Consider the following 19,727-nt stretch of genomic DNA (forward strand, 5'->3'; position numbering starts at 1 on the left):
GGGAGCCCAAGGACTTGCCCAGAGCCCACTAGACAGCAGTCGGCGTTACAGTGATGGTGACGAAGATGTCCTCTTTAAGTTAAGGCAGAGAGGGCAGGTCCCGTGCTCAGGGCCTCTGGGGCCTTTCAGGGCCTTGGGAGGCCGCAGCCTGGATGGTGTGGCCCCAGTGGGCTGAGGTGAAGCGATAGCCAGTGGAACAACGCAGGCAGTAGAGGTGGAAGCGCCCCTCAGTCTGCCGGAAAGCCCCGTTACAACCTCATCCGTGAGGGGAATCCGGAGCTGTGACTTCCGGATTCAGGATTCCGAGGAGAAATTGCCGCCGCCTCTAAAAGCGGGCTGGGAGCCCAACGCGGGCCCCGCCCCCAGCCCTTGGCCCCTGTCCCGGATGTGGCCCCGCCCCCGGTATGGCCCCACCCCCAGGGGTAGTCCCACCGGATGTAGTCCCCCTCCAGGCCTCGGCCGGGCCCGCGAAGCACGCTGGGTGGGGCTGTGCCTGCGGAGGTTCTGCGCAACGCTTGTTAGTTAGTTCGTCTAAACGGTTATTGACTTACCGTTAACTAGGTGCGATACACCAGGCCAGTAGTGAGGGTGATAGAGAAGGTCCTGGTACTTTGGGGACCTAGAGAGTAGCCCAAAATTACAAATAGAGTTGTGATGATGAAAGTGAGGGCACCAATCCGGTCTTGGGAGGATCAAGGAAGGCATCCCAGAAAGACCCCCGCACTTTACATAGCAGTAAGGAAGAGGGAAAGGAGGGTGCTATGCAACCATTTTTGAAGATTTGGTGATGAAAAGTTCCCATCTGAAGGCTTATGATCCCTTCAGAAGTGGGTCAAGGGCTTCCCTGGTGGCGCAGTGGTTGAGAGTCCGCCTGCCGATGCAGGGGACACGGGTTCGTGCCCCAGTCCGCGAAGATCCCGCATGCCGCGGAGCGGCTGGGCCCGTGAGCCATGGCCGCTGAGCCTGCGCGTCCGGAGTCTGTGCTCCGCAACGGGGGAGGCCACAACAGTGTAGAGGCCCGCGTACCGCAAAAAAAAAAGTGGGCCAAATAGCAAATCTGTTGAGGAGGAGGGAGGGGCAGGAGCTTGAGGAAAGTGAAGGAGGTTTGATATCGTTTTTGAGTATGCAGATAAGGAGCTGACTCAAGGACCAACGCTGTAACTCCACAAGGGGAGGGAGCTTTGTTTTTCTTACTCATGTGTCCCAAGTGCTTCAAACAATGACTCGGATCCTTCACGCAAAGACTCCTCTGGTTTCAACTGAATGTGGACCGTGCACAGTTGTAGTTTTTTGTAAGTGACCTTTTTGCCCTTAGCCTTGTGTCCTGGGACAAAGCCACTGAACAAACAACTCATCCTTTTTCTCCAAGTGACTGTTGGTTGAAGTCTCTTTTACATCTGGGGCAAAAACTGGGGAGGGGTCTTGTTCACTAGAGTGTCAGCTAAATCCGGAAGGGTGACTGGCTTGGAAGATCCCTAATCCTACCTCCCCTCCTTGATGTATTTAATCTTTGGATCTCCTTAAGGTCCTCTCATCCTTTGGGGCTAAATTCTTTTTTTGGCTTTTCCTTAGGGCCTGAAGCTTAGGAACACAGGGCTTCTGCTGACCTAGGCTGCTCCGGAGCTGGGGAATTCCTTGGCCTTGACTATCTCCCTGGACTGTTTAATCTTTGAAAGAATACCTAAATTCACCTGCATCATCATATTCCTAAAGTGGAAACTCAACTCAGAGAAGATACTGTCCTTCTTTGGTGAGCTCCTTCCCTCTAGAATTTTCCCCCAAGGACTGGGGCTAGGCTTTAAGGTGGGGGCAAAGTCTGGGGCTGAGGAAGCAATGGGGGATTGGTTAAGTGCATTTGGACTGGGGGAGGAGGACATTAGAGATTGAATAAGAGAAAGGGAGACTAGTGTGGGACTGTTATCAAAGACCAGAAGGATAGCCAGGAGGGACTCACTGTGCAGAGAGGGGGACCTCTGAAGAGCTAGCTACATTTGTGCTGCAGAGTCTCGCAAGATTTTGGAATTTGGAGGCTCCTGTGGACTATGCAGTTACTGTGGTTGGCCTTCACATCTCTAGAAGGGTTGGAGGGCTGTGGAGTAGTGCTCAACAGCAAGTGATGCTAAAGAAGATGAGTTGGTAGTATGCCCTCCGTTGTTTTAGAATGATTCCTTCTTCTTTGTCCTCCCAAATCTGGAAATCCACACTCTTTGTGACATATCTTCAGGAGCTTCTGAACAGCAGAGCTAAGGAAAGAGTGTCTGCTTGCTTCCACATGCCTGATTGCAGGGTCTCCCCAGAGACAGAACTTGATGGGTGAAAGGAAAAAGCTCCTCCTGCTGGAAATCACAGTATGAGAAGGTAGGGAAAAACAAGTCCTTAACAGACAGCTGCCCCTGGGAGGAGGTTGAAATGGACAAGGTTTCTGAGCAGTCAATGCCTAAGTCTTCTGCAGTAGAAGTCAGACAAAGGGGGTTTTCTGAAGATAAGCTCTCTGGGACAGCGTTCAGTAGGATTTAAATCAAGCCAAACTGAGTCAGTATTAAAGTAGAGTCTGGCAATGGTGGGGTAGAGACTGTTGGTGATGATGGGTGACAGGCAAATGAATCAGTGGGATTCATGGAGTGAATGGGATGTTGTGAGAGATAAGAGGTTGAATTCCTGACCAAAAGGGTACGATCATGCAAGAGGAGGGATCTGGTTGGGGAATAGAGTCTAGTATCTGAGTGTGTTCTAGGGGAAAGGAGGAAGGGTAGATGATGGGGGTAGAAGATGGTCCCTTAAGATTGTAGCTCTGGAGGCAGAAAGGGATCTGCAGTGTTGAGATTGAATAAGGGGACCTGGGGGGCAGAGTGGAGGCAGAGAGGACCTTCATGGAAAAGATGAGAAAGCTGGTAATGGGGCGAAATAAGGATAAATGAAATGTTAGGAGAGATCAAGGCAAGGAGGACTCCCAGGCAGAGGGGAGAAGGCCATCATGGGAGTGGAAAGAAAGATGAGCGAGAATGTGGGAGCCAGTGACAGAGCCTCTGGTGGCAGAGAGGCCAGTATGGAGGTGAAAGGAGTGATGAGGGAGTGGGACCAATTATGAAGAGCAGGGCAGAGAAGAAAACAGAGCAAGGCATGAGAAGAAAACAGATTATGCAGGAGCAGAGTCAGATACAAAATTGAGAGCAGCAGGGGAAGATGAGACTCTGTAGGGTCCTGGGAAGAAAGGCTGATAAATAGGCCAGAAGTGAAAGGGCTCAGACAGAGGGGCTAGTTATTCATCTTCTGGAAGGTCTGGTAAAAGGGTGGAGGCCAGAGTTAAAGAAGGCTCAAGCAGAGGAGCTGTGGGAACAGAAGGGAACACAGAGGGAGCAGCATCTTTCACAGGATTCCCCAGAGCAGAAGGTCAACCACCACAGTGATGCTTTCCCAACCCTCCCTGCACCGATCTTGACCCAGCAGTTACCAAAACCGCAAGAGGCTGCAAGCTGCCGCCAGGAACAGAGTAGAAACAAGAGGGTCTGACAAGAGTAAGGGCACCTGAAGCATGCTGCCCCTTCCCATGCCCCATATCTGAGACTTCATTATACTCCTTTATACCTCACCCCAAGGCTTGCTTTCTCATTCTGGTCTCTGTGGCAACCCCAGGCTGCACTGGGGCCCTAAAATTAGATAGCCCATGCTAGGAAGTGGGAAACAGGAAAGAAAGAAAGAAATTAATAATTTCCAGGAAAGGCCCCTGCCACCACAGCTTCTTTCCGGCAAGTTCAACAAGCCACTAAAACAAGAGGAAAAGTGAAAATTAGTTTGACCTGAAAAAATGAAAATCTGCCATGCCATTCATCAAAATGGGAAAACAGACACCGATCACAGATAAAGCCAGGTGCAAAGTTAGCAGAAAATTATAGTTCTCCCAAGGAAACACTACAGCTGTGAAGCATCTGAATGGCACTCAGTAGCATAACTATTACTTTGTTACTGAGAAATCTTGTTTTCCAGAAACTTTGCTTTTGAAGTAAGAACAAAACATCCCACTCTTGCCTGCAGGATCTAACTGACATTGACACAGAGCACCTGCCTTAATTTTCAACCCCGGTGCAGATTCAGATAAGGGAGTTTGGGACATTAACATTTTGCATCTATCTTAATTTGTAGTTTCTAAGGAAAGGAAACCTAGTTTCCGCTTTGCCATCCAGACATGATGTTGCCCCTTTACACACAGCCCTGCTTTGCTTTAACATATCAAAATACTATTTCATATAAATTTCACCTAATGCCACCCTTCCCCAAAATCGTATCATAACTTTTCCCTGTCTTGGTGACACACCCCATGATTCCTCCAATGTGTGACCTCCTTCGTTGCAATGAGCCAATAACCCTGACTTTGTCAGACTACAAGTTTGCTCTGGGTGTCCTGATTAGGACATTTGGAGATTCTCTTGATACTTGGTCAAATCCCTCCCTACGAAGGATTGGCCTCTATGATAGTACTAATGTGCATATCTCAGATTCCTTGAGTCTCAAGACATTCAAGATTTGTCTGACTGATTGTGTGGTTTTACATTGAATTTAGATTCTGGTTGTCTTCTTTGGTCCTTCAATATCAGTTTATTTGTCTCCTGGAATTTTTGGTTTCCCATCAGACTCGTCTCCCCTGGTAAAATTTGGCTTTTAACACCCTGTCCTGCCTTCTATTTATCTATTGTCTTCTATTTGTCTATGAGAACTTTCCCCAGTCTTCTCTAGGTATGAGAACTTGGCTTTGGCAAAGAGCTCTCCACATTTTCTCAGAGCCAGGTGGCTGCTGATTTCTCAGGTCAGCAAGTAGAGGCAGCTTAACCTTAGGGTTGAGGACTCACAACACAAGTGATGTTTTACCTTTGATCAACAGTCAAGCAGTCTCTCATGGGCTTGTCTGCTAACAAGTTTGTGCTACCGCCTGGCATAACTTCACTGAGGAGAAATTAAAATTATAGTGGCCACTTGGGGAACTTTGACATGAACGAGGATGTTCATTTGCGAAATGCCTGAGGCATAAAGGGAAAAGAAACTCTCAAGAGGAGATTGGATAACTGGTCTGTCTAAAAAAGAACACTGTGGGCTTCCCTGGTGGCGCAGTGGTTGAGCATCTGCCTGCTACTGTAGGGGACCCGGGTTCGAGCCCTGATCTGGGAGGATCCCACATGCTGCGGAGCAACTGGGCCCGTGAGCCACAACTACTGAGCCTGCTACCCGTATTCATATACATTATATAAGGGCTATAAATTAATAGAGTGTGTAAGCACCTTTGGCTGATGTGTTTATTCTGTTTCCTGAAAATGTAAAAGGTGATCTAAAACATGTACCCATACAAATTTAGTTAAGCAGTTCTTGGTTTCTTGCCTTTTAGTTTTCCCTGTTTCTGGAGGAAACAAAAATTGGTTACCTTGGCTAAATGTGGTAATCAATAAAAATTATAAAGACTATACTTATATAATAATCACAGAAAATGTGAATATGTATGTAAGATAATGAATATGGTTTGTTAAGGAAATATTAGGTTATTAAATGATAATTCAGTGTAATATATACACTTGTTTTAATATGCTGAGATAAAGTATATCTTAAAAACTAAAATTTCATTATATATGCATTATGTATTTATGTATGTCTACATATACATACAAAGGCATATTAATTTAATTCTATAAATGACAAAAAGGAAAATTCAAAGGTATATTCCATGTTAATAGATTTATTCACAGAAAAAGGCTTATAAATCTTTACTGCAAATTGTAATATACACATTTTGTGCCTAGATAAGTGTTCTTTTTATTATTATTGTTTATTTTATTTATTTTTGGCTGAATCAGGTCTTAGATGCAGCACTCAGGATCTTCGTTGAGGCATGTGGGATCTTTTCGTTGCGGCACGCCAGATCTTTCGTTGCGGCACGCAGGCTTCTCTCTAGTTGTGGCGTGCGGGTTTTCTCTTCTCTAGTTGTGACTTGTGGGCTCCAGAGCGTGTGGGCTCTGTAGTTTGCGACATGCAGGCTCTCTAGTTGTGCACAAGCTCAGTAGTTGTAGCACACAGGCTTAGTTGCCCCATGGCATGTGGGATCTTAGTTCCCTGCCCAGGGGTCAAACCCACGTCCCTTGCATTGTAAGGCAGATTCTTTACCACTGGACCACCAGGGAAGTCCCAAGAGTTTTCGTTTGAATTACCAAAATATCCTGTTAACTCTCTGTTCTTCTCTTGAATAACATAAATTTCTTCATTTTTTAAGTTACTAGGTCAGATATCAGAGGAAGACTGTGGTCGAACTTCAGTGGGAAGGACCTTACCAGGTACTGTAAACAACTAACACAGCAGTAATTCCAGGCCTCCAAAGTCAACAGATATACATGACACGAAGTCACTGGAAGGCTGTCCTGCGACCTCAAACAGAGGAATCGGAGGAATCATTCCAAAGGAGATAACTGAAAGAAGTGTCACCTTCCCCCAAGACCCACCAGACAAGACCACCAGAGCCACAAATTGCTATGCTTTAATCTGCATGTGCTTTTGCTCTTTTTCTTTATTCTTTGCTCTCTGCCAAGTTAAGGTTTAAATTATTGACGCTCCTTATCTGTGAACTATGATAACTTGAAGGTCTTTATCCTTAATACTATTTTTTTTTTCTCACCTTAGTCACTCCTCCATGTGAGTCCAATATGAGACTGCATGCAATTACCCCTTCTGTTGGGTGTGTACTTACTTTCCTTTGGGTGCCACCCAACTTCCTTTGCTGTCAATTTCATGGAATTAATCAGCTGATTTCCTTCTTTGGTTGATAAGACTCAACCAAAAAGTGATCTGGGGATGAAAAATAGTGTAATAGGCCAAACAACCAGAATTCTAAAACCCCCTATCACGTGATACATAGAAAGGAAGGTTTTAGTCCTAAACAAAATAATGCTCAGAAACCTTTTGTGAAAATTTAGCTATTCCAAACAAATTTTCACTAAAGCCAGTGATGGGGATGAAAGGAGTGACAAGGGGCTGCTTCGAGAAAACAGAACACAGGGAATTCCCTGGCAGTTCAGTGGTTAGGACTCCACGCTTTCACTGCCAAGGGCCCAGATTCAATCCCAGGTCGGGGTAGAAGAAGACCTGCGTGGTGCAGCCAAAAAAAAAAAAAAAAGGAAAAGAAAACAGAACACAATGAGAGGAAAGGAGACAGTTAAGAGTTCAGTGAGGGAAGATGGGCCCCAAAGGGTACTCGGTCAAAAAGACAACAGAGGTAAATATGCCTCTGGAGAGTCCCCAGAGAAGATGGAAGCCAGTGCTATGGAGTCTGTACATGGTCTGGAACATAGGCCTCTGTGGAATCCAGTGAGAAGGTAGAAACTAGAGGTACAAGGGCTAAGAGAGGGCCTGGTTATGGGTCCTCTGAGGGTCACTGAGAGGTTGAAGGCAGAGACTGAGCTGACCCCCCTCAGAGGAATGGTAGGAAGCATGGGACTCTGAGGCAGCAGCATCTTCCATAGGCTCCCCAAACAGCAGAATGTCAGCTTCCATGGCCACTACTTCCCACTCACAGTGGGGATCTTGATGAAACGGTGGCCACAAACTTCCTGTAACAGGGAGCTTGTCCAAGTTTCTGCAGAAGACAAGAGGAATAAACTAAAATCAAGAGGGCTAGGATGGGGGCCTCACAGAGCCGGAAACACACTACATTCCCCCACATCCCAGACTTCACAATGCTTCTCTTATTCCTCACGCCAAGGCTTTCTTTCACATTCCCTTCCCTACAGGTTTCCCCTTCAATGTTAACCCCAGGCTGTACTGGGCCCTGGAACTGCATAAGCCATCCTAGGAAGAGGGATACAGGAGAGAGACGGAGAGATTAATCTCCTGTTCATTAGGAAAGCTTGTTTTGTGCTACAGTGAATTCTTTTCAGTCAGCCTCTCCAATGTGAGAATCCAAAAGCCTGGGTTACTTGTGGTGAAGAGAGGAGCAAAGTGTTATTGTAGGAGGCTGAGTGGGATGATCCTTTGGGGGAGATGTTTGGGAGACTAGGACACTGAAAGCACCAAATTTACCATACAGAATTATCCATGCCAATAATACTAAGGCCTTTCACAGACATTATCTCATGTGATCCTCACAACAACCCTGTGAGGTATGGAGGCCAGGTATTACCTCTGAGGAGGAACTTGAACCTTGGGGAAGTGAAATAGCTTGTCCAAAATCGGGATCCAGGAGTTCTGCCTCCAAAACCAACAGTGGTTCCAGTATATCTCACACCACCACCAGTGACCAAGACCCATGGCCCAGCTCCATCATTCTTTGAGTGGGTGGATGGGCAGAACAGGGAATATGAACCCTTCTTGTGAGCCTCCTCTCTGAGAGCTCTATTTCCTAATAGAGAAGTGCTCTAGGAACTGACATCCTCAGAGTGTAGACTGGGCCCTCATGGAAAGGTGAGATTAAGGTTGAACTTGAGTAGCCCAGGGTTGACTAGACAAAACCTTACCTTTTAATTCTACACCTTTGTTCCTCTTTTTGACTCTGCACTGATCTTGAGAGACTAGAGTGAGAGGCTAGGACTGAATTTTCACTTTTTTCTCTCTGGACAAGCAATAGACATTCATTTATTCATAGATAATCTGATTTTCCATATTGATAGAGCTCTGTGATCATCCCTGTTAGTCACTTTAAAGTAGATAAAAATATTTTCTATTTTTCCTTCTTTGCAAATTTCAAGAAGTATTTTCTGTATGTTATGCTCAATTGATATTTTCAGTCCTTATCCTCTGCAGATGAAGGGCACTCATTTCCAGAACTGCAGGCACATGTGTATACCTTCACATAGGACTTTCCCCTGCTCACAGAGCTCGGGCTCAGCATCTGATTCAAGGCTTTCAAAGGCTTAGGGCATTGTTCTCCAAATCATCCCTAACACAAAGGGAAGCCTTGGCCCAGAGATACCTGAGGTGGAACCATGACTGGTGAATAAGAGTTGAGGGACTCTGTCCTCCTATAAGAATCCTGGACTCTATTCATAATCCAGCCCTGGCCAGTGACGCACTGTGATCAGGATTTTACCATGGAGCCCTCTGTCACACGCAGATAAAGGGTCTGTGGGCTTCAAGCCCTCCCCTGTTCCCTGCATTCTAATCCTCCCTGAGAGTTTCCGTCTTATGTGGCTCTCTGTAACAACATAATTGATTTAGAAAAGTAGGAAGAGGAGGAGAAAAAGGTTAGTCTCTGCTGCTGGCTTACCTTAGGGTTCCTTTGCCAAATTGATATGTCTATTTTTCCTAAAAGTAAGTTTTTGATTTCTCTGTAAGTATTCCAGGAAGGGAAAAATGAACCCCATACTATACAGAAAGTGTGAAATGCAACTAGTGCCCCAAGACTCACTGAGATGCATCTGAAAGCAGAGTTTATTTGAAGTGTACCTCAGGCTCAGACGACTGAGCATTGAGAATATGACCCCATCATGGAGCTATGGTACAGTGACAGTGTTCTTGAGGGTGGGAGAGGGCCCTTAAAGGGGAAGGTGAGCTCACAATTCCTCTTCACAGCATCCAGCCTGGTAGATCCCTCCAACCTTTCCTGGGCCTTCTATATCCCTCCATCCTTCTGTGAGCCATAGTATTTTTCCAGTTCCATTCTTTTATCATATCACAGATACACTGTAGTGTTATTTCCTATTTATTCCTCCTATAACACAGATAGCAGTTGGGTTGTCCATTACCCCCTTGGTCACCTGAGCTTCGATCCTACCAATTATATAGCCTTTGAAAATCTGGAGTTCTTCCAGGAATTTTTGCTAACTCCCAAAGATTTGCATTCTCAGGGTTTCCTGTGCTCTCATCTCCAGCTTCCCACCTCACACCAACCCAGACACAGGACATGACTCCACCTTCACGTTCACCCATGAGAGTCCACTTTCACATAAAAGCATTAGTGAGCAATGTAGTCTTTACAAAAGATATTGTGAGGGTGATGAAGAGTGCTACAGGCAGACCTCACTCCTGGCAAACAACTTTAAAATTTCTAACTGCTGAGTTAAGCACTGAACTGTTTCCTTCCATGAAACAGTCCTAGCCTAGGGCACTCAATCCTTTCCCACCCAGATGATGAGGCTTTGCTGGAACTGGCAGCACAACTATCTTCCAAGAATGAGGGATAGAGTCTCAGTTAACATTGCTACTGGGATATCATTGATTTTAGGTCCTTTCAGTGAAGAGAAAAAGTTAAAAAAAAAAAATTAACCATGATTTCATATTAGTATGTACAATTCAAATTTAACACCAGGTATTTTGGGGTTTTTTTTTTTAACATCTTTACTGTAGTATAATTGCGTACATTGTTGTGTTAGTTGCTGCTGTATAACAAAGTGAATCAGCTATACTTATACATATATCCCCATATCCCCTCCGTCTTGCGTCTCCCTCCCACCCTCCCTATCCCACCCCTCTAGGTGGACACATAGCACGAAGCTGATCTCCCTGTGCTATGTGGCTGCTTCCCACTAGCTCTCTATTTTACATTTGGTAGTGTATATATGTCCATGCCACTCTCTCAGTTCATCTCAGCTTACCCTTCCTCCTCCCTGTATCCTCAAGTCCATTCTCTACGTCTGCATCTTTATTCCTATCCTGCCCCTAGGTTCTTCACAACCTTTTTTTTTTTTAGATTCCATATATAAGTGTTAGCGTACGGTATTTGTTTTTCTCTTTCTGACTTCACTCTGTATGACAGACACTAGGTCCATCCACCTCACTACAAATAACTCAATTTCATTTCTTTTTATGGCTGAGTAATATTCCATTTAACACTGCGTTTTTACTTTGTATCTCATTTCTCTAGCAATGAAAGTTTTGGATCTTAGTAACATTAATGTTCTTATCCATTCTATCCTAATATATATATAATGTAATTTTAAAATTATAATACAAATATTATTTCTAATAATAAAACTACTGAGTCAAGTTTCAAAGTATTGGCAGTTCTTTTTTCCTTAGAATATAATCCACCAAGAAGATATACCAGAAGAGCATGTTCCAAAGTCACTTGAAATAATTCTTATCTCTATGTCGTTATATAACCAATTTTATAAAGAGTTAAGGTTGTTTCAATTCATTCTCAATTTTAGGATTAGCTTTATTTTCCCTGTATTGTTTTCCAAAAACTGTAAAACATTTACATGGGTCAAAGTCAAAAATAAATAAATTATACTCAGAGAAGTCTCACTCCCAACCCTTTCATTTGATGCATAACTAGCTTTTACTTATTCTCTCAAGATGTAGAAGGCATGTGAGGAGCAAGGAAGAATAGGAACTTGGTAGAAAGAGACTATGGTTTAAATCCACTTCCTGTTTGAAGTTCAGCATTTCCTACTTATTGAGACTTGATTTCTTCAGGTGAAAATGAGAATAATAATAGCCATCTCTAGAAATATCCTACAGATTAAATTAGATAACATGTGTGAATTGCCCAGTCCATAATAAGTACTTAAAATATGACAGTTATTTAGTATATTTTATCTGAAGAGCTTAATGGAACTTAGAAATCTTAGACCACCTTGTCACCCAATTTTGGTGCCCTTTTAAAAATCTTTTTACATAATGTAGAAATAATAATAATATATGATAATACTTTGGGACAGAACTCAGAAGATCTAAACAAAAACCTATATCTGAAGAGATATAAAAGTAATTGTTATTTAGTAGAACCCAAAATACCAGATTTGTTTTGTTGGCAGTAGTAAGGTAGATTACCAAGAAAGATATAAAAAGGAAGGAAACTCAAAAGAGTCTATGTTATGGACTGAATGTTTGTGTCTCCCCAAAATTCCTGTGTTGAAACTCTATCCCACAATGTGATAGTGCTAGGAGGTGGAACCTTTAGGAGGTGAGTAGGATTAGACGAGGTCATAGGGTGGCACCCTTGTGAATGGCATTAGGGCCCTCGTAAGAGTCACTAGAAAGCTTGCTTCCTGTCTCTCTTGTCTGTCACGTGAAGACACAGCGAGAAGATGGCTATCTATGAACCAGGAAACAGGTTCTCACCAGACACCAAATCTGCTGGCACCTTGATCTTCGACTTCATAGCCTCTAGAACTGTGAGAAATAAATGTCTGTTGTTTAAACCACCCAGTCTATGGTATTTTTGTTATAGCAGCCCAAACAGACTAAGACAGTCTGTTTGAAATAAGTATATAGAAGCAGAACAAACATCTGCTATAGAACTAAATGAAAGTGGGATAAAATCCTTAGCAAATGAGTTCTATTTATAATAGCCAGGACATGGAAGCAACCTAAGTGTCCATCGACAGATGAATGGATAAAGAAGATGTGGCACATATATACAATGGAATATCACTCAGCCATAAAAAGAAATGAAATTATTTGTAGTGAGGTGGATGGACCTAGAGTCTGTTATACAGAGTGAAGTAAGTCAGAAAGAAAAATACTGTATGCTAACATATATATGGAATCTAAAAAAAAAAAAAAAATGGTTCTGAAGAACCTAGGGGCAGGACAGGAATAAAGATGCAGACGTAGAGAATGGACTTGAGGACATGAGGAGGGGGAAGGGTAAGCTGGGACTAAGTGAGAGAGTGGCATGGACATATATACACTACCAAATGTAAAATAGATAGCTAGTGGGAAGCAGCCGCATACCACAGGGAGATCAGCTCAGTGCTTTGTGACCACCTAGAGGGGTGGGATAGGGAGGGTGGGAGAGAGACACAAGAGGGAGGGAATATGGGGATATATGTATATGTATAGCTGATTCACTTTGTTATAAAGCAGAAACTAACACACCATTGTAAAGCAGATGTTAAAAAGAAATAGCAAATGAAAAACTCAAATTGAGTTCAAAAATGAAACCACATACTATGTTATCTATAAAACTACATGCCTAAGACAGAGAGTTAAGAAAATTAGAAAGGTCAAGAGAATTAACTGATAAGGTAATAAAATAAAGTAGCTAAGTAAAAAAGTAAGTACACAGAAATCACAAGTTTCTAAAATTCTACCTAGGGACTTAAAAGACTGGAGAGAAAATTTGTTTTAGGAGAGTAAGATACCTTTTTTTAGGATTGAAAGATACATAATAATAAAGATGTCCGTTTTCTCTAAATCTATAAATCACTGCAGTTTTAACAAAGGGCAATTGCCTAGGCATTTGGGAGGAAAAACTGGATATAACTCCATAAATAAGCATGTCTTTTGAAAATCACCATAAAAAGCTCTAGAAGATTATCATCGTGGAGTAGGAAAAGCATTTCTATACTTTAAAATTATTTTAGAAGTATAATAGTAGAGCGTGCTTTTAATAATTTAAACAACACATAAATGTATAAATCACAAAATGTAAACACTCTTTCCATCCCTCTATACTCCCTCTGCCTGAAGTGGTAAGGTAAGCACAGTTAACAATTTGATGTGTATGAAAAGGCATTTTAAAGCATTACCTGAAACCTACAAATCTTAAAGGGAATTGACTAATTAGTAGGACAATATAGACAATATAGACATTTCTGTATTAAAATAAAAGGTAAGGGCTTCCCTGGTGGCACAGTGGTTGAGAGTCCGCCTGCCGATGCAGGGGACACGGGTTCATGTCCCAGTCCGGGAAGATCCCACATGCCGTGGAGCGGCTGGGCCCGTGAGCCATGGCCGCTGAGCCTGCACGTCCGGAGCCTGTGCTCCGCAACGGGAGAGGCCACAACAGTGTAGAGGCTCACGTACCGCAAAATAAATAAATAAATAAATTTCATTCAAATAGCACTTTTACTTGGAGGAAAAATCAAAAGGCATAAAAGGATATAAATTAAAAAGTAAGTTTTCCTCCCACCATTTCCAGGTCTCTCAGTTCTCATCAGAGCCTGCCTTTCAGAGATAGCCCATGTCCACACATCCATAAATGCAAGTCTGTAACTTTGGGGGACCTCCATGGTTGCCTTGGTTTTTATGAAACTGCCTTAGTGAGTGTAAACTACATTAAATACTAAGAATAGCTCTGAGTTGCAAGTAGAACATTGGCAAGGTACAACTTTAGCATTCTTATTCGCTTCTCATTCAGTCCTTGGGTGATTTCATTCATGCCCTGGCTTTCCTCACCTCCAATCTGAAGTCTCCCAGGCCTCTACCCCTGGCCCTGCTTTCTTTCCTGATTCCAGCCACATTTCTCCACCTGGAGTGGGCAGCCTAAACTCAGGTGCCAATGGAATTGGTCACTTTCCCCCAAACCAGCTCCTCTTCACCTCTTGCCAGGCTCCAGCTTTTCCCACTCACCCCTGTTAGGAATGTATGTCACTTCTCTTCCCCTCCACCTTCTGCCTCACTGCTCTGCTCCTCCGGTCAGTTGAGTCCAGTAATGTGACCCTCTGGCAAATCCCTTCCTCTTCCTCAGCTTTTCCCTGCCTTAGTTAATTTCATTGTCACCTCTCACTGGAGCAGATACATAAATAGCGCTTACTCTGTGCCAGGCACTGTCCTAAGTGCCTCACACATATAAAGTCATTTTATCCTCACAACAATCCTACAACAGATATGCTATTATTATCCCCATTTTACAGATGAGGAAACTGAGACCAAATGATAAATAACCCCATTCCCTAAGCTCCCTAGACTCTATTGTGCCTCCTTTGACTAGATTTTCTATGGCCTCTACTGCCTTCAAGACCCAACTCAACTGTTACTTATTCCAGGAAATCCTCCCAGAGTACCCACTATTGTCACAATAGTTTCAGACTTTTAGTCTACTTTCCTCCATGTAAAATACTGCCAGATAAAATTGGATGGGACATGTTTATACTGAAAATTACTTCTTATTTATTGAAATTCCAATTTAACAGAGTATCCTTATCATTATTTACTAAATCTGACAACCCTACCCCAACAAAACCATAAATAACTTGACAGCAAGGCTACTCCATCCTCGTGTCCCACCCACCCACCCTCAGGGACTAGAACAGAGCCCGAACCAGGTGGGTGCTCAGTTCAGTTTACTGTATTGAATTAAAGTTGGGTGCTCAGCGAACGGTGATTGTCTGCCATGTTAGCTTTTACTATGCTTTGCGTGCGGAATGATATGTCCCTTATGTCCCCCCAGTGCAGCAGACACAGTGCTATGTGTGCAGTAATTAAATTCAATGCATCTTGGAGCCTCACTTTTCTCATCTATAAAATGAGAATTCTGTTCAACACCCACTCCCCCCCACTTTCTTCTAGGCTGCTTATAAGGATCAAATGCCACAGGGGAGGTGCAATGGTGCTTTGAAACTGAGAAAAGCTGCAGTTTGTGAAAGATGACTCCGATGACCAATATTAGCATTTCTAACTTAATAATAGGGAAATATACAGCCTACATCTAATCTGATTTTTCAATAGTTTTAAATATTGAAAGCTACTAATTGCTTGCTAAGAAACAGCATGGCAAAGGAATTGAGACAGTGAGAAAATCCAGGTGTTCCCTGATAGCTAGGAAGAGGGCAAAAAGAAGAGCAGAGGGGCAGTACCCATTGGAGACAGAAGCAGATACTGTCCTGATAGGTGCCCCACCAGAGACCCCAATGCCCAGTGACCCAGGCTGATGCCAAGAAGATCACCCGAGACTACCAAATGGTTTTCCCATACTATGTTTCTTATTAGCATTTCACCAGTTTAGGAAAATAAGACCAAGAATGGTAAAATTCCATGTCCAACTTCTTCAAGTCTTAGATGTCCTCAAGTTAGGACTGAATCCGGCCACTTCCCCCAAGACCTGGGTCAGTAGGAAGGTTGCTTCTTGGTTTCAAAAGGAAAAAAGGAAAAGGAACAAGCTGCAAAATGACTCCTCATGTCTTTACCTTTCTCTTCCCCCATCTTTTAAAATTCATCCCGTGAGTTGCTGCCAATTCACTGAGTTAAAACCTTAAGCATCTAATTTACTTGGGAATCTACACACATAAACAGAGATCATAGTGAATGGAAAAACATCATTCAGAGGTGGAAAGATGGTGGCTAGTTCGTGCAAAGCTCCAAATTCTTGGAAGATCATTAGAAAAACGTTGCCAGGTGGCCAGCATTGAGGCTGATCCCTTGTTCCAACTCCATCTGGGCGGTAGAAGACGTTGAATTACTTGGTCTCTATTTGCACACACATGGCCGGTCAATAAAGTAATTCTCTTAATCCAAAAAGCATACCAGTGACCAAGATATTTTCAGTTACATATGTGGACTTTTTAACATATAATTGTCTCAGTTCTCTGATTTGGAACTGATCCCTCTGAGACTTTATTTTTACAAATGTTCCAGTAATTAATTTAATTTATGACAGAAGCACATGAAAAGGTGAGAGCTTCTTTCTCTCCTCTACATTGGCACTTATTTTGTGGAAGTCTGATGCCAGCCAGAATCACCTTTTCCATACTTAATGCATTTTTAAATACCTTTGTAATCAAACAAGGGCATTAAGAGGGATTTAACACTTGCTAATGGGACACCACCAGCCCTTCTTACCCCAGGTGGCCTCTCTTCTGGCTTCATGCTGGGAATAAATCATTTGGAAACCAGGTGCTTTCTTATTCTCAATTGTTTTTCTGTTTTCCTCTCTTACACCTAACTTCATCTATATTGGCAAATGAAGTGAAGAATTCAGACTATTACTCAGATGATTCAACAAAAATTGCCCTTACAGGAATTTTATTTGTTTGTGTGTCTTAGAAGTGAAAGTAGGGGCTTACCTTTAAACGTAAATGACTTGATATCCACCGCTGTTAGGCAAACCCATGGCCAGTGAGTGGAGTTTTGCTGGAATATAATCTATTTATACTCCTAACACCAGGGGTGTTAACTATTTATCTCTATGAGCCTCTTGCTCCTCCTCTCTGTAAAATCAGGATCACAATTCCTAATTGCCAGGTTGTTGATGAAATTAAATGAGATAAATATGAAGATTTCTGCATGCAGTAGGTATTCTGTACATATTTAAAAACACACTTGCACATATATACAACACACATTGTACATTGACCAGAACATTTATATTGCACTTTACAATTTATAAACCACTCACCTACATTCTCTCTTTGATCTTCAGAAAAGCGCTGGGAACTGTAAGGACAGTTCGTCACCATTTTTACAAATGAAGAGGCTGAGGTTAAATGAAATTAAATGGCTTTCCCAAGACCACACGGCTGGTGTAAGTTTATCTGTACAACCCCTGAAGCTCTCCACCACCTCTACACTGATGCCACATGCTCCACACAGGTGTCTAAAAAAGTGGTTCTTTAATTTGGTTTCACACTGAAACTACATGGAAAACTTAAAGATAAATACTAATACCTGGTCCCACCCCCAGAGATTTCGATTTAACCACTCTAAAGTGTGGCCTGGGCATTAGGATTCTTTTCTCAGTCTATCTCTTCATTTTCATTTAAACTTTTATTGTGAGATAATGGTAGATTCATGGGGGCGGTTGTAAGAAGTAATATACAGAGATCCCATTTTCCCCCAAAAGTAACACCTTGCAAAGCTATAGTATAATGTCATAACCATGATACTGACACTTATACAATCAAGATGCAGAACAGTTTCACCATCACAAAGATCTCTTGAATTTTCCTTTTATAACTACACCCAGCTCTCCCTACATACCCCTTCCCTAACCCTGGTAACCATTAATCTGTATTCCATTTACATATATATATATATATATATATTTTTTTTTTTTTTTTTTGGCTGCATTGGGTCTTTGTTGCTGTGTGCGGGCTTTCTCTAGTTGGGGCGAGTAGGAGCGACTCTTTGTTGCGGTGCGCGGGCTTCTCATTGCGGTGGCTTCTCTTGTTGCGGAGCACAGGCTCTAGGCATGCGGGCTTCAGTAGTTGCAGCTCGCAGGCTCTAGGGCTCAGGTTCAGTAGTTGTGGCACACGGGCTTAGTTGCTCCGCAGTATGTGGGATCTCCCCGGACCAGGGATCAAATCCATGTCCCCTGCATTGGCAGGTGGATTCTTAACCACTGTGCCACCAGGGAAGTCCCATCTCTATATTTTTTGTCATTTCAAGAATGTTATATAAATGGAATCATGCAGTCTGTGACCTTTTGGGATTGGCTTTTTTTACTCAGCATAATTCCCTGGAGATTCATCCAAGTTGTTGGGTGTTTCATTAGTTCCTTCCTTTTCATGGCTGGGTAGTATTTCCTGGTATGGATGTACCAGCTGACTTAACCATTGAAGGACATCTGAGTTGTCTCCAGTTTCTGGTTATTATGAATAAAGTTGTTATGAATATTTGTGTAAAGGTTTTTGTGTGAAGAGAACTTTTAGTTTCTCTGGGATAAATGTCTGAGTGCATTTGCTGGGTGATACGGTAGTTACATGTTTAGTTTTGTAAGAAACTATCAAACTGATTTCTAGAGTGACTGTATCATTTTCCCATGAGCAATGTGGGAGTGATCTACTTTCTCATCCTCACCAGCTATGGTGTTGTCATCATTTTTTCTTAAAAGCCGTTCTGATGTGTGATAGTTCTCATTATGGTTTTAATCTGCATTTATTTCTCTAATGGCTAGTGATGTTGAATATTTTTTCATGTGCTTATCTGCCAACTATATATCCTTTTTTAAAAATTTTTATTGGAGTGTAGTTGATTTACAATACTGTGTTAGTTTCAGTTGTACAGCAAAGTGAATCAGTTATATATATATACATATATCCACTCTTTTTTAGATTCTTTTCCCATATAGGCCATTACAGAGTATTGAGTTCCCAGTAGGTCCTTATTAGTTATCTATTTTATATATAGTAGTGTGTATATGTCAGTCCCAATCTCCCAATTTATCCCTTCCCCCCCTCCTTACCCCTCGGTAACCATAATTTTGTTTTCTGCATCTGTGACTCTATTTCTGTTTTGTAGGTAAGTTCATTTGTACCCCTTTTGTAGATTCCACATATAAGTGATATCATATGATATTTATCTTTGTCTGACTTACTTCACTCAGTATGACAATCTCTATGTCCATTCATCTTGCTGCAAATGGCATTATTTTGTTCTTTTTTATGGCTGAATAATATTCCATTGTATGTATGTACCACATCTTCTTTATCCAATCCTCTGTTGATGGACATTTAAGTTGCTTCCATGTCTTGGCTATTGTAAATAGTGCTTCTTTGAACATTGGGGTACATGTATCTTTTCGAATTATGGTTTTCTCTGGATATATGCCCAGGAGTGGGATTGTTGGATCATATGGTAGCTCTATTTTTAGTTTTTTAAGGAACCTCCGTACTGTTCTCCATAGTGGCTGTACCAATTTACATTCCCACCAACAGTGTAGGAGGGTTCCTTTTCTCCACATCTCTTCAGCATTAATTGTTTATAGATTTTTTTTGATGATGGCCACTCTGACCAGTGTGAGGTGATACCACATTGTAGTTTTGATTTGCATTTCTCTAATAATTAGTGATGCTAAGCATCTTTTTATGTGCTTTTCAGGCATCTGTATGATTCAATGCCATCCCTATCAAGTTACCAATGGCATTTTTTCACAGAATTAAAACAAAAAATTTTACAGTTTGTATGGAAACACAAAAGACCACGAATAGCCAAAGCAATCTTGAGAAGGAAAAACAGAGCTGGAGGACCCAGGCTCCCTGGCTTCAGACTATACTACAAAGCTACAGTAATCAAAACAGTGTGGTACTGGCGCAAAACAGAAATATAGATCAAAGGAACAGGATAGAAAACCCAGAGATAAACCCATGCGCCTGTGA

The 19,727-nt window shown here is 42.4% G+C and overlaps 1 long non-coding RNA gene across 1 annotated transcript; it reads left to right on the top strand.

Moving 5' to 3' along the window:
- Positions 1-551: 551 nt before the first annotated feature.
- On the top strand, positions 552-1,688 carry LOC125964665 (uncharacterized). Its single transcript, XR_007477901.1, has 3 exons — positions 552-606; positions 1,123-1,292; positions 1,573-1,688. It is a non-coding gene; the product is annotated as an uncharacterized LOC125964665 (long non-coding RNA).
- The last annotated feature ends 18,039 nt before the right edge of the window (positions 1,689-19,727 follow it).

The sequence above is a fragment of the Orcinus orca genome, chromosome 6, assembly GCF_937001465.1.
Source record: "Orcinus orca chromosome 6, mOrcOrc1.1, whole genome shotgun sequence".
NCBI lineage: Eukaryota > Metazoa > Chordata > Mammalia > Artiodactyla > Delphinidae > Orcinus > Orcinus orca.